Genomic DNA, 12,873 nt, shown 5'->3' with positions numbered 1-12,873 from the left:
GCTCTATATATACCCCAATATTCCAGAAACCCTATGAGAGTTGACGAAAATCAATTCCAGCCGCCGCAAGTTCCAGAAACACCAGATCCAATCTAGACACCATCTCGGAGGGGTTCATCATGTCCATTGGTGCCTCTCCGATGATGCGTGAGTAGTTCTTTGTAGATCTTCTGGTCCGTAGTTAGTAGCTACATCGCTTCCTCTCTCTCGTTTGATTCTCAATACAATGGTATCTTGGAGACCCATATGATGTAATTCTTTTGTTGTGTGTTTGTTGGGATCCGATGAACGTTGAGTTTATGATCAGATCTATCTTTTTATCCATGAAAGTTATTTGAGTCTTCTTTGATCTCTTATATGCATGATTGCTTATAGCCTCATATTTCTTCTCCAATATTTGGTTTTGTTTGGCCAACTTGATCTATTTATCTTGCAATGGGATGAGATGCTTTGTAATGGGTTCGATCTTACGGTGCTTGATCCCAGTGACAGAAGGGGAACCGAGACGTATGTATCATTGATATTAAGGATAACAAGATGGGGTCTATTTCTACATAAATAGATCTTGTCTACATCATGTCATTGTTCTTATTGCATTACTCCGTTTCTCCATGAACTTAATACACTAGATGCATGCTGGATAGCGGTCGATGTGTGGAGTGATAGTAGTAGATGCAGGCAGGAGTCGGTCTACTAATCTTGGACGTGATGCCTATATAATGATCATTGCCCGGATATCATCATGATTATTTGAAGTTATATCAATTGCCCAACAGTAATTTGTTTACCCACCGTCTGCTATTTTTCTCGAGAGAAGCCACTAGTGAAAACTGCGGCCCCCGGGTCTCTTCCTTAATATATTTGCCTTTGCGATCTATTTCCCTTTGATTTTATTTTCAGATCTATTAAACCAAAAATACAAAAATACCTTGCTACAATTTATTTTATCCCACATCTATTTATCCCATCTATCATATTTTTGTCACGTATGTTTGCCAATTTTTAGCGTGTTACCCGAAAGGGATTGATAACCCCTTTAACACGTCGGGTTGCGAGTATTTGTTATTTGTGTGCAGGTGTTGTTTACGTAGTGTTGCTTGGTTCTCCTACTGGTTCAATAACCTTGGTCTCATCACTGAGGGAAATACCTACCGTTGTTGTGCTGCATCATCCCTTCCTCTTTGGGGAAATACCGACGTAGTCTAGCAGACATCAATCACTATTGTGGTTTTTGCCGTGGGTAAGAACGGTTCTCGCTAGAAGCCCGTAGCAGGCATGTAAAACTTGCAACAACAAAGTAGAGGACGTCTAACTTGTTTTTGCAGGGCATGTTGTGATGAGATATGGTCAAGATATGCTGTGATATATGTTGATGTATGAGATGATCATGTTTTGTAATATCAACAACCGGCATGAGCCTTAGGGTTGTCTCTTTATTGTATGAAGTGCAAGCGCCACGTAATTGCTTTACTTTATCACTGTGCGTTAGCGATAGTTGTAGAAGCAATAGTTGGCGTGACAACCTCAACGCAACGACGTTGCGATGGAGATCAAGGTATCAATCCGTTGATGATGGAGATCATGATGATGCTTTGGAGATGGAGATCAAAAGCACAAGATGATGATGGCCATATCATGTCACATATTTTGATTGTATGTGATGTTTATCTTTTATGCATCTTATTTTGCTTAGTACGGCGGTAGCATTATGAGATGATCCCTTCACTTAATTTCAAAATAAAAGTGTTCTCCCTGAGTATGCACCGTTGCTACAGTTCGTCGTTTCGAGACACCACGTGATGATTGGGTGTGATAGACTCCATGTTCACATACAACGGGTGTAAGACAGTTTTGCACGTGCAGAATACTTGGGTTAAAATTGATGAGCCTAGCATGTACAGACATGGTCTCGGAACACTGGAGACCGAAAGCTCGAACGTGAGTCATATAGTAGATATGATCAACATAGAGATGTTCACCATTGATGACTACCCCATCTCACGTGATGATCGGGCATGGGTTAGTTGATTTGGACCATGTATCACTTAGATAACTTGAGGGATGTTTATTTAAGTGGGATTTCATTAGTAATTTGATTAATTGAACTTAACTTATCATGAACTTAGTCCTGATAGTATTTGGAAATCTATGTTGAACATCAATAGCTGACGGTATAGCTCCTCTATTTTGATATGTTCCTAGAGAAAACTAAGTTGAAAGATGATAGTAGAAATGATGCGGACTGGGTCCGTGATCTGAGCATTATCCTCATTGCTGCACAGAAGAATTATGTCCTTGATGCACCGCTAGGTGACAGACCTGTTGCAGGAGCTGATGCAAACGTTATGAACATTTGGCAAGCTCAATATGATGTCTACTTAATAGTTTAGTGCACCATGCTTTATGGCTTAGAACCGGGACATAAAAAACTTTATGAATGCCACATAGCATATGAGATGTTTCGAGCTGAAATTGCTATTTCATACTCATGCCCATGTCGAGAGGTACAAGACCTCTGACAAGTACTTTGCCTACAAGATGTAGGAGAATAGCCCAGCTAGTGGGCATATGCTCAGAATGTCTGGGTAATACAATCACTTGAATCAAGTGGGAGTTAATCTTCCAAATAAGATAGTGATTAACAGAGTTCTCTGGTCACTATCACCAAGCTACTAGAACTTCATGATGAACTATAGTATTCAAGGGATGATGAAAACGATTCCCGAGCTCTTCGTGATGCTGAAATCGGCGAAGGTAGAAATCAAAAAGGGAGCATCAAGTGTTGATGGTTAAAAAGACCACTAGTTTCAAGAAAAAAGGCAAGGTAAAGAAAGGGAACTTCAAGAAGAACGGCAAGCAACTTGCCACTCCCGAGAAGAAACACAAAGCTAGACCCAAGCCTGAAACTAAGTGCTTCTACTGCAAAGGAAATGGTCACTGAAAGCGGAAATGCCCCAAACATTTGGCGGATAAGAAGGATGGAAAAGTGAACAAAGGTATATTTGATATACAGATTATTGATGTGTACCTTACTAGTATTCGTTGTAGCCCCTGGGTATTTGATACTAGTTCAGTTGCTAAGATAAGTAACTCAAAACAGGAGTTGCAGAATGAATAGAGACTAGTTAAGGGCGAAGTGACGATGTGTGTTGGAAGTGATTCCAAGGTTGATAATATCACCATCGCACACTCCCTCTACCTTTGGGATTAGTGTTGAACCAAAATAAATGTTATTTGGTGTTTTCGTTGAGCATGAATATGATTGGATCATGTTTATTGCAATACGGTTATTCATTTAAGTCAGAGAATAATTGTTGTTCTGTTTACATGAATAAAACCTTCTATGGTTATACACCCAATGTAAAAGGTATATTGAATCTTGATCGTAGTGATACACATATTCATAATATTGATGCCAAAAGATGCAAAGTTCATAATGATAGTGCAACATACTTGTGGCACTGCCGTTTAGGTCATATTGGTGTAAAGCGCATGAAGAAACTCCATGGAGATGGACTTTTGGAATAACTTGATTATGAATCATTTGATACTTGCGAACCATGCCTCATGGGCAAGATGACTAAAACTCCATTCTCCGGAACAATGGAGCGAGCTAATGACTTATTGGAAATAATACATACCGAGGTATGCGGTCCGATGAGTGTTGAGGCACGCGGTGGGTATTGTTATTTTCTGACCTACACATATGATTTGAGCAGATATGGGTATATCTACTTAATGAAACACAAATATGAAATATTTGAAAAGTTCAAATAATTTCAGAGTGAAGTGGAGAATCATCGTAACAAGAAAATAAAGTTTCTACGATCTGATCGTGGAGGTGAATATTTGAGTTACGAGTTTGGCCTTCATTTAAAACAACGTGGAATAGTTTCACAACTCACGCCACCTGGAACACCACAGTGTAATGGTGTGTCCGAACGTTGTAACCGTACTTTATTGGATATGGTGCATTCTATGATGTCTCTTACCGATTTACCACTATCGTTTTAGGGATATGCATTAGAGACAGCTGCATTCATGTTAAATAAGGCGTCGTCTAAATCCGTTGAGATGACACCGTATGAACTATGGTTTGGTAAGAAACCTAAGTTGTCGTTTCTTAAAGTTTGGGGTTGCGACGCTAATGTCAAAAGGCTTTATCCTGATAAGCTCGAACCTAAATCGGAGAAGTGCGTCTTCATAGGATACCCTAAGGAAACAATTGGGTACACCTTCTAGCACAGATCCTCAGGCAAGGTATTTGTTGCTAAGAATGGGTCCTTTCTAGAGAAGGAGTTTCTCCCGAAATAAGTGAGTGGGAGGAAAGTAGAACTTGATGAGGTAATTGTACCTTCTCAATTTGGGAAGTAGTACATCAGAGAAATCCGTTCCCGTGATGCCTACACCAACTAGAGAGGAAGCTAATGATGATGATCATGAAACTTCAGATCAAATTACTACTGGACCTCGTAGGTCTAACAAAGCACGTTCCGCACTAGAGTGGTACGGTAATCCTGTTCTGGAAGTCATGTTATTAGACCATGGCGAACCTATGACCTATGAAGAACCTATGATGAGCCCAGATTCTGATAAATTGCTTGAGGCCATGAAATCTGAGATAGGATCTATGTATGAGAACAAAGTGTGGACTTTGGTGGACTGGCCCGATGATCGGCAAGCCATTGAGAATAAATGGATCTTCAAGAAGAAGACAGACACTGATGGTAATGTAACCATCTACAAAGCTCGACTTGTCGCAAAAGGTTTTTGACAAGTTCAAGGAGTTGACTATGATGACACCTTCTCACCCGTAGCGATGCTTAAGTCAGTCTGAATCATGTTAGCAATTGCCGCATTTTATAATCTGGCAAATGGACGTCAAAACTGAATTCCGTAACGGATTTCTTAAAGAAGAGTTGTATATGATGCAACTAGAAGGTTTTATCGGTCCTAAAGGTGCTAACAAAGTGTGCAAACTCCAGGGATCCATTTATGGACTGGTGCAAGCATCTCGGAGTTGGAATATGTGCTTTGATGAGGTGATCAAAGCATATGGTTTTATACAGACTTATGGTGAAGCCTGTATTTACAAGAAAGTGAGTGGGAGCTCTGTAGCATTTCCGATATTATATGTGGATGACATATTGTTGATTGGAAATGATATAGAATTTCTGGATAGCATAAAAGAATACTTGAATAATAATTTTTCAATGAAAGACCTCAGTGAAGCTGCTTACATATTAGGCATCAAGATCTATAGAGATAGATCAAGACGCTTGATAAGATTTTCAATGAGTACATACCTTGACAAGATTTTGAAGGAGTTCAAAATGGACCAGTCAAAGAATGAGTTCTAGCCTGTGTTACAAGGTATGAAGTTGAGTAAGACTCAAAACCCAACCACGACAAAATATAGAGAGAGAATGAAAGTCATTCCCTATGCCTCAGCCATAGGTTCTATAAAGTACGCCAAGTTGTGTACCAGACTTGTTGTGTGCCTTGCCATGAGTTTGGCAAGGAGGCACAATAGTGATCCAGGAGTAGATCACTGGATAGCGGTCAAAATTATCCTTAGTTACCTAAGAGGAGTAAGGAAATATTTCTTGATTATGGAGGTGATAAAAAGTTCGTCGTAAAGAGTTACGTCGATGCAAGCTTTGACACCGATTCAGGTGACTCTGAGTCTCAATCTGGATACATATTGAAAGTGGGAGCAATTGGCTAGAGTAGCTCCATGCAGAGCATTGTAGACATAGAAATTTGCAAAATACATACGGATCTGAATGTGGCAGACCCGTTGACTAAACTTCACTCACAAGCAAAACATGATTACACCTTAGTACTCTTTCGGTGTTAATCACATGGCGATGTGAACTAGATTATTGTCTCTAGTAAACTCTTTGGGTTTTGGTCACATGGCGATGTGAACTATGGGTGTTGATCAAATGGCCATGTGAACTAGATTATTGACTCTAGTGCAAGTGGGAGACTGAAGGAAATATGCCCTAAAGGCAATAATAAAGTTGTTACTTTATATTTCCTTATTCATAATAAAGGTTTATTATTCATGCTAGAATTATATTGATCGGAAACCTTGATAAATGTGTGAATACATAAACGAACATTGTGTCCCTAGTAAGCCTCTACTAGACTAGCTCATTGATCAAAGATGGTTAAGGTTTCCTAACCGCTGGCATGAGTTGTCATTTGATAACGGGACCACGTCATTAGGAGAATTATGTGATGGACAAGACCCATCCGTTAGCTTAGCATAATTATCGTTTAGTTTTGTTGCTATTGCTTTCTTCATGTCAAATACATATTCCTTTGACTATGAGATTATGCAACTCCCGGATACCGGAGGAATGCCTTGTGTGCTATCAAACGTCACAACGTAACTGGGTGATTATAAAGATGTTCTACAGGTATCTCCGAAGGTGTTTGTTGAGTTGGCATAGATCGAGATTAGGATTTGTCACTCCAAGTATCGGAGAGGTATCTTTGGGCCCTCTCGGTAATACACATCATAAGCTTGCAAGCAAACAACTAAGGAGTTAGTCACGAGGTGATGCATTACGGTACGAGTAAAGAGACTTGCTGGTATCGAGATTGAACTAGGTATGAAGATACCAACGATCGAATCTCAGGCAAGTAACATACCGATGGACAAAGAGAATTATGTATGTTGTCATAAGGTCGAACGATAAAGATCTTCGTATATGTAGGAGACAATATGAGCATCCAGGTTCCGCTATTGGTTATTGACCGGAGAGGTGTCTCAGTCATGTCTACATAGTTCTTGAACCCATAGGATCCGCACGCTTAACGTTCGTTGACGTATAGTATTATATGAGTTATGTATGTTGGTGACCGAATGCTGTTTGGAGTCCCGGATGAGATCACAGACATGACGAGGAGCTCCGGAATGGTCCGGGGGTAAACATTGATATATAGGATGATATGGTTAGGCCAATGGGTTAAGCCCACGGGGCTTTAGGTCAGTGCAAAAGGAGTTTTGAAGAGGCCAGGGGGCCAAACACCGGAGACCCTGGTGTTTGGCCCTGGGCCAGACGCTGAGGCCCATGGCGTCTGGGCCAGATGCCAAGGACTGTGGCGTCTGGTCCTGGAAGTCCGAGAAGGACTCTTCCTTGTGGGCAAAACCGACTTTGAGGAGGCTATTTCTCCAAGTTTCGACCCCAGGGCGCAACATGTAAATAGAGGGGCAAGGCTAGCACCCGGAACACATCAAGATACACCAAGTCATGTGCCGACAACCCCGTACCTCTAGTTTATCCTCTGTCATAGTTTTCGTTGTGCTTAGCAAAGCCTTGCGGAGATTGTTCTTCACCAACACCGTCACCACGCCATCATGCTGCCGAAACTCATCTACTACTTCGCCCCTCTTGCTGGATCAAGAAGGAGAGGACGTCATCGAGCTGAACGTGTGCTGAACGTGGAGGTGCCATACATTCGGTACTTGATCGGGACGGATCATGAAGGTGTACGACTACATCAACCGCATTGATAAACGCTTCCGCTTAGCGATCTTCAAGGGTATGAAGATGTTGTCCCCCTCTCATAGTTATGCATCTCCATGGATAGATCTTGTGTGTGCGTAGAAATTTTTTGTTTTCCATGCAACATTTCCCAACAGAAATCCCCACTCATTGTATCATGTTAACATGGCATGACTCCGCCTTCACCACATAAATATAAATCATGAGCACCCATGTGTCAAACCAAGCAATTGGATCATACATCTAACGTGCTTCAGCTTAACCCAAGCAATACATGAGCGTGAGCCATGGATATAGCACTATAGGTGAACTAGAATGCGGTGATAGAGATAAATAAGGGAAGTCAAAAATGGAAGAAAGTCTCGCATTAACACGGCTAATCAACAGGCTATGGATATGCCCATCAATCAATATCAATGCAACAGATGCACTAAGAGCTATAAGTGTATGAAAGCTCAACGAAAACTATGTGGGTGTGCATCCAACTCGCTTGCTCATGAAGACCTTGGTTGAGGAAGCTCATCATCGAAATATGCAAGCCAGGTTCTATAACGAAAAATTCCCACTAGTATATGAAAGTGATAACTCAGGAGACTCTCTATATGAAAAACATGGTGCTACTCTGAAGCACAAGTGTGGAAAAGGATAGTAACATTGCCCCTTCTCTCTTTTTCTCTCATTTTTCTGTTGGTCTCTTTTTGGCCTCTTTTTTTCCTTCTTTATTTTTCATCCGGAGTCTCATCCCGACTTGTGGGGGAATCATAATCTCCATCATCCTTTCCTCACTAGGACAATGCTCTACTAATGATGATCATCACACTTTTATTTACTTAGAACTCGATAACTAGAACAACGTGACTCTATATGAATGCCTCTGGCAGTATGCTAGGATGTGTAATGATCTAGCATAACATGTATAAGAATGATGAACAGTGGTTGGGCCACAAATATCATGTCAGCTCTATGATCATGCAAAGCAATATGACAATGAAAACATATGTCATGAAAGCGGAACGGTGGAAGTAACCTGGCAATATATCTCGAAATGGCTAGGTATGGTGGTTGTTCTCAGGAAGATATAAGGAGGCTTATGTGTGATAGAGCATATTATATCATGGGGTTTGGATGCACCGGCGAAGTTTGCACCAACTCTCGAGGTGATAAAGGGCAATGCACGGTACCGAAGAGGCTAGCAAATTGTGAAAAGGTATGAGTGCGTATAATCCATAGACTCACATTAGTCATAAAGAACTCACATACTTATTGTGAAAGCCTATTAGCCCTCGATGCAAAGTACTACTCGCATGCACCTGGGGAATTGGTAGGTAGGAGTTAACCATCGCGCACATCCGATTATAACAGCACTCAAGGATTTCAATCAGAAATACAAATGCTCAAACCTCCCCACCATGCCATAACAAACACTTAGATGAGAAGTTAATAACAAGATTTAATACCGATATTTCTACTAACCAATGATCATGAACCTATATCCTTTCATATTAAGATATCAATATCATTAAACCATACATTTGATATGTAGTGATCTACATGAAAGTTTTTATTATATCCCCCTTGAATACATATCCTTCTCGCACTAGTCTTATAACCCGTACATATTGCCATTACAATTTATTAGAGTCTCAAAAAGATTTAAGTGAAGCATGAGAGTACAACTATTTCTATAAAATATAACCATCGCCGTGCTCTAAAATATATAAGTGAAGCACTAGAGCAACTGCCTAGCTCAAAAGATATAAGTGAAGCACGTAGAGTATTCTAACAAATCATGATAAATGTGTGTCCCTCTCAAAAGGTGTGTCCAGTGAACAATGATTGTGGCAAACTAAAATGAAAACAAGGCAAAACTATGGTACAAGATGCTCCAAGCAAAACTCATATCATGTAATGAATAAAAATATATATCTCCAAGTAACATACCAATAGATTGTAGACGAAGGAGGGGATGCCATCTGGGGCATCCTCAAGCTTAGACTCTTGGGTCTTACTTGAATATTACCTTGGGGTGCCTTGGGAATCCCCAAGCTTAGGGTCTCGCCACTCCTTATTCCTTCATCCATCGTGATCTCACCCAAAACTTGAAAACTTTAGCACACAAAACTCAACAGAAATCTCGTGAGATCCGTTAGTATAATAGACAAATCATAAACTTAGGTATTGTTATAAACCCATTCATATTTTATTATTTTATAGTACCTACTGTATTCTAACTTCTCCATGAATTATACCCTCTGATATAATCTATAGCATCATTAAAACAAGCAAAGTATGCAACAAAAACAAAATCTGTCCAAAACAGAACAGTTTGTAATGACCTGAACAAACATATTTCTATAACTCCAAAAATTCTGAAAAATTAGAGCAACGTGGAATTTTGTATATCAATCATGTGTAAAACATTCAAAATTTTATCACATTCTAGTGAATTATAGTAATTGCAGTAATGTGCGTAAAAGTTTCTGTTTTTCACAGAATCAAGTCAACCATCAACCAAATCATCCCAAAGGCTTTACTTCGCACAAACACGAATTAAAACATGAAAACACAATCACAACAGTATCAATAATTGTGTCAACACACCAAACCAAAAATAAGAAGCAAAAAACTTAATTGAGAACCCGCTGGCAGTCGCCACAGTGCGATGGGAATTCGGATCGTCTCTGGCGCGATCTACGCATCGGAGCTGAGCTTTATGGTCGATGTCGGCATCTTTGTCGCCGGCTCGACTGGTCACCTCGGGTGGACCAAGGACCGCGCTCCACGTCAGATCATCAAGATCAGACGGATACTTTCATCATCATCAACTCAAATCTCAACCGAGACCATGGAGAAGTCGTCCATGGAGCCTCGGGGCTCATCGTCAACATTGCCCTCGTGTGATCGCATAGTTTTTTTGTGCAACAGATTTGTTTTCACTGCCACCATCTCCTCGGGAGTCGATTTGATGAACCCTTTGGCGGAATTGTGCGTAATTGAGTATACAATAACCCTATAAAATTTCGTCTCCTTCCGATGCAGGAATCTCCAGCGATCTATGATATACCGGAGGCCTGTCGAGTCTGGACGAGAATCTGGACGAGTTTAGGGCGTGGTCTCCAGAGCCTAGCTTGGAGGTTATTTGAAAGATCCAACCGTTCATCTTCTGCGGAATTTTCATATCTACCACCTCTTAAAATTTCAGCTTGATCCAACTATTCAAACTCCGGGAACCTTCCGATTAGTGCATCACTTTTTAGATCTGTTTTCTGCGTGAATACGAATCTGACCTGGGTTCATCTTTCTTCATGAACAGGATATTGGACAATCTTTTTGGAAGAGTCTCTTTCTAGGTATTGTGTTTTGTTTCCGAACACATGCTCACAAATTTTGCTCCTTTTCGGAGGTAATCTTCACCATCGTGCCGGTGTCAAACCAGCCCTTGCTCCACATCTGCCGACCTGCACTAGGTAGATCGTCGCTTCATCGAGCCGAGCCTAACCTTATCGGATCATCAGCTCGGCAAGCCAAACAAGATTTCGGCATCGCGAAGGCTAAATCATCACCAACACCATCGCCTCACGGATTGCACGGGTCAGGCACGTCGACATCGCCCCTCGGTCACTTCATCAATCTAGCATTGACCGTGTCACAAGTTATGACCAACATTGGCATGGCCGAGCCATATCTTCTTCAAACCGATGTCTGCCATGCTGAACCGCTTCAACACCTCGGCTGGCATAGCGGCTGCAATATCACCTTACCGACCTGCTCCGTCACCTCGGTTGGACCAGGAGCTTCGCCATCTCTTCATCAACCTACTTCGGAGACTTCGGCGTCACCAGCCGACCAGCTTCGTCGCGTTAGCTGGACCGGGGGCTTCGCTTCGCTGCGTCCCGGCCGAGCACGCGCACACAACATCAAGCTAGTGCTGGCACTAGTACTATTACTAGATGCAAATCCATGAACGCCCGTGTGTGTCTCTTTGGATTGCTACAACAAATAAAGCAGGTGCTATTATTCCTACTAATTTTTTGCTTGCATGGGTTTATTTTTTCTGAGGAATATCACTCTGGTTTGTTCCATCCTCTGTACACAGGACTGTCAAATGCTGGATTAACGATGGTTGCGTGATGGTTCGGTCAGTTTCCCGTCCGGAATTCGGCGAACGCCACATCGGGAACTAGGACCGCCATGTGAATTCAGGCTTTGCCACAACGACGCCCCGCATCGACATTGGTTTCGACGCCATGCCACATCTCTTTAAAAATTAATTTGCGTAAATTAATTATGCGAGGATTTTTTGATATATTTATATTATTATTTTTTGGACTGCATTATTTTACACGTGTAGGTAATCGACTTCGACTGCGTCACGCGGTCACTTCGGCAAGCCGACGTCGTCGTCCCAATCGGCATAAATTGGCTCACGTGATCACCTTGTTGGTCGAATTGCCATACTGACATGCTCGGTTGCCTCGGGGATTTCGGCATCGCTGAGAGAGCTCTACCTCATCGAGTGTTTGGCACACGAGCCATATTTCTTTTATTACTCGCTTTGCATAAATTATTAATTATGCAACGAATTTTTTTAATTTATTATTATTATTACTATTATCTTCGGCTTGCACTATTTTCTGTGCACAAGTAAATGATTCAGGTTGGGCAGCGCTGTCACCTCGGCGTATCGACGTACCAAGCCGCCTCAGCTGGACCGATGGCTTTGTCATCATTTCATTAACCCACGTCGGGGACTTCGGCGTCATACTGCCAGCCTGCTCCATCGCCTCGGTTGGACTGGGGGTTCCACCTCGCCACATTGGTTGTGCTATGTCACCACTTCGGAATGCCGAGCTCTTTGCTTCGCCACCTCGGGACCGGCTTGGGGGTTGGGATCTTGTCCCGCCGTAAGCTCGGGCCGTGCATTGACACCGGGCACATTAACCATCTAAGTCGCTTCCATGCTCATTTTTTTAATTCTCGTTCGGTTCGACCGAACTTTATATTTATGTTAAACAAAAAACTTAGTTTGTTAAAAATGTTATTTGTTAAAAACACTTCCTTTACCCAAGTTAACTGGGGGCTCTTAAATTTGTACGAGCCATTCTATAATAATTGTTTTCTTCCTAGTCGTTGCTAAGTCTTTTTCTACCACTCCTTTTTCGACATGAGTGTGCGGTCAATAGCTAGATGGCATGGTCTCTCTCTAAAGCCGCTCGAGTTTAGTTCACTAAACTGGCTTAACAAGCAGTACTCCACCTTCGGGATAGGAGGTTGCAGTCGTAGGTTGACCCGCTTGAAGTCTTGAGATCAGATGTGTCATATTAATGCACGACAGAAGCACAAAAGTAAGAAC

Source organism: Triticum urartu, chromosome 6A (genome assembly GCF_056163025.1).
Source record: "Triticum urartu cultivar PI428250 chromosome 6A, HENAU_Tu73, whole genome shotgun sequence".
NCBI classification, from domain to species: domain Eukaryota; kingdom Viridiplantae; phylum Streptophyta; class Magnoliopsida; order Poales; family Poaceae; genus Triticum; species Triticum urartu.
Note: the sequence above shows the minus strand (reverse complement) of the source record.